Here is a 3,087-nt window from a genome sequence, read left to right as displayed (position 1 = left end):
TCATGTAGCTTTTCAGTTCTACTAGGCAGATACAATTTCTTAACCATTGACTTTGTGCTCAGCTATATGATTTGCATTGGCTAATAGAATGTTAACAAACATAATACACATAGGAGCTTGAATCGGCTTTTGTTATAGTGCATTCTGTCTTCTGACTCAGTCATTGACAATCCAAGAAGATACTCTAACTAGCCCAATGGTACGCAGAGCAGAGCTATTGAATCACCAAGCAGATCCATAGACTAGAGATGATTTTGCTAGTAATGCAAGACTATATCAGGTTAATGAAGATGCTCTAGCTGATATTAACAGGGCTGCTCCAATAAATCCCCCAATAAAAAGCAAAAATTGCTTAATGTTACATGTCACCGAATTTTATATTCCTTATTATGCATCAACAGCTATATTATACACAACTCAAGATTGGCATGAATGACAATTTTAGATTTAGCAATAGCTACTTCTGAAGTGCGCAGTTTTTAATTTTAATTTTTGATGTTTTATATACAAATAGCAAATTAAATTTATATTAACAAACATAATTTAAGCAAACAAGATTCTGGAATTTGTTGGGGGCAGAGGTATGACTTCTTTGCACTTAAATTGTACCAATGCTTCCTGTGTGGAATTAAATAAATATTTGTTTTAAATTTAGAGTCTGAGTGCTGAATAACTCCTAGTTTACTATATTGCACTTGATGTATTCTCCCTGATAACAAGCTGTAAATATTTACAGTAACTCTATAAACCCATTCTGTGATGACAAAAAAAGAATGAAAGATTCACTGGGCAAACGGTAATGTGTACTAACTCAGAAATCTTTGCATGACAAACTCTGTGAGCAGATTCTTCATTTAAGTGGCCTCAACCTAATTAGTGTGTTATTTATTATTTTATAGCTAATTTGCTAAAGTTTAAATTTAACAGATGCTAAATAATCTGTCAACTAGGGAGTTACATTGAACGCTGCTTTGCTTTATGAAAAAAAGGAATTTGAAGTATTAAAAATGCTAAAAGTCTTGGGCAATCCTCCACAATACTCTTTAAAATGAAAAAGTAAATCTTACCATCTTACATTAATGACATAACAATTTGCTGTTGATTGACTTTCTGACTGTCTCCTTCACATCTTTGTTCCTGAGGCTGTAGATCAGTGAGTCCAGCACGGGGATGACCACTGTGTAAAACACAGAGGCTAACTTGACCATGAGCCATGAACTTTTGGAGTCAGGAACACAGTAGAGAAATAGGATGGTCCCATGGAAAATGGTAATGGCTGTCAGTGGGAGGCACATGTGGAGAAGGCTTTGTGGCACCCCTCAGTTGAAGACAATTTCATGACAGTGATAAAACTAAAAAAATAGGAAGTAAGAATGATCTTCAGGCTGTTTGTTTCATTGAATGTGGCAGAGACTAAAATGATTTTCTGGCTAATGTAGGGGTCAGAGCAAGACAGAGAGACATTGGCGGCATGCTCACAAAGTTATTTATTGTATTATTCCCTACAAAGGATAATTCCAATAGAAAGTAGGTAAGTGTCAGGGAACAGACTGCACCCCAAGAGTATGATACAGCCACCAAATGGAACAAAGCTTCTGGGACATTACAAATGTGTAGAGAAGACAGTTACAAACTGCCACAAATCGGTCATATGCCATCACTGCCAACACGAATGGTTCTGTCACCACAAATACGCATGCAAACAATAGTATGATGCATCCTGTGAAGGAGATGGTTCTGTCTTCCACGACCAAGTTTTCTAGTAGTTTAGGTGTAACTACAGTAGAATAACAGAAATCAACAAAGGATAAGTGGCTGAGAAAAAAGTACATGGGGGTGTGGAGTTTGGGATTGATCTTGATAATCACAATCATGCCCAGGTTCCCCAGCACAGTGACTGTGTAGATGGTTAAGAATAACAGGAACAGAGGCACCTGGAGTCCTGGAGATTCTCAGAATCCCAAGAGAATCAAAGTGACTTCAGCACTCTGGTTTTCTTCATTCCTGTGGACAAAATAGGGAAGTCAATTCAGAGAAATGAGAAGCTAATTTTGGATGAGGGAGGTTAAAATGAGGAAATGTTGAGAGACTTTGTGATTATCTATAAATAGTGCTGTGGAAAACTCTTTGTTTCAACTGTTACATTATTTAAGAGCTAGAATTTAATAATACCACAGTTTTAGAGTGAGTATGAAATCTGTGAAAATGGAATACAAAAGAAGGCGGTTGAGAGAAGAAGGACAAAAATAGAGTTGACCCTGTTACATTTCAAGTGATCAAATTCAGTATCCTCAGAGGCTGTTAGCATAATGAGAAAGACCAGTCTAGCTTTTTGCATAAATCTGAGTTTAGTTAAAATCCTCATCTTGGGAAAAATATACATGATGTTTCTATGATTTCTTCCCTGACAACTTGTTTAACTATGAGACCTTAGAACTCAAAAGAAAATTAATGAGCCAGTAAAATGGTCGTTACAATATTTTTATTTACTATTGTGCTATAACTATTTCTAAATTTCTCTTTCCAGTAGCTTTCTTACACTCAGTAATACACTTCTTTTCCCGTATTTAAAATATTTCCTTCAGAAGATTAATGCATTTGATCAACCACATTTACCTAATTGTTGCAAATTATAAAAATCTGTTACCCTTCCTTGGTGTATTGTAACATCAAGTATTTAGAGAGATTTGTGGTAGAAATAAAATTAACTGTAATATGTCCAGACCATTTTTATTATGCTGGAGACTTTTCTACAACATCATTATCAGATGGTCATTTTAGTGTACTTCAAAATCTCCAATTATGGGCCATTGCTTCCTGAGGTATTACAGTGTGGTTTTTATTTGGTTAAGGACCTTCTTTCATCAAATTGCTTTCAATAGACATAAAGATAATCCTTCCAATGCCCTGTTTTCTTAATTTCTGGATCTCTCCCAATAAGTTTACCTACACTTGAATCACTCCTCATTGACCATCGTCATAGTCTCAACTATGCATCTATCAATGATTATACGACCTCAAAAATGCCAATTTCTTCCACATCTGTAACATAGTATGTATTGTACTTATATTTTATCATTTACCTTT

General features: G+C 35.4%; 1 pseudogene; it reads right to left on the bottom strand.

Annotated features, from left to right (window-relative positions):
• Positions 1-1,076: 1,076 nt before the first annotated feature.
• Positions 1,077-2,015, bottom strand: LOC124232580 (olfactory receptor 5D13-like; annotated as a pseudogene).
• Between the last annotated feature and the right edge of the window lie 1,072 nt (positions 2,016-3,087).

Source organism: Equus quagga, unplaced genomic scaffold (assembly GCF_021613505.1).
Source record: "Equus quagga isolate Etosha38 unplaced genomic scaffold, UCLA_HA_Equagga_1.0 HiC_scaffold_8087_RagTag, whole genome shotgun sequence".
Classification (NCBI taxonomy): domain Eukaryota; kingdom Metazoa; phylum Chordata; class Mammalia; order Perissodactyla; family Equidae; genus Equus; species Equus quagga.
This window is presented reverse-complemented; position numbering and strand designations above follow the sequence as displayed.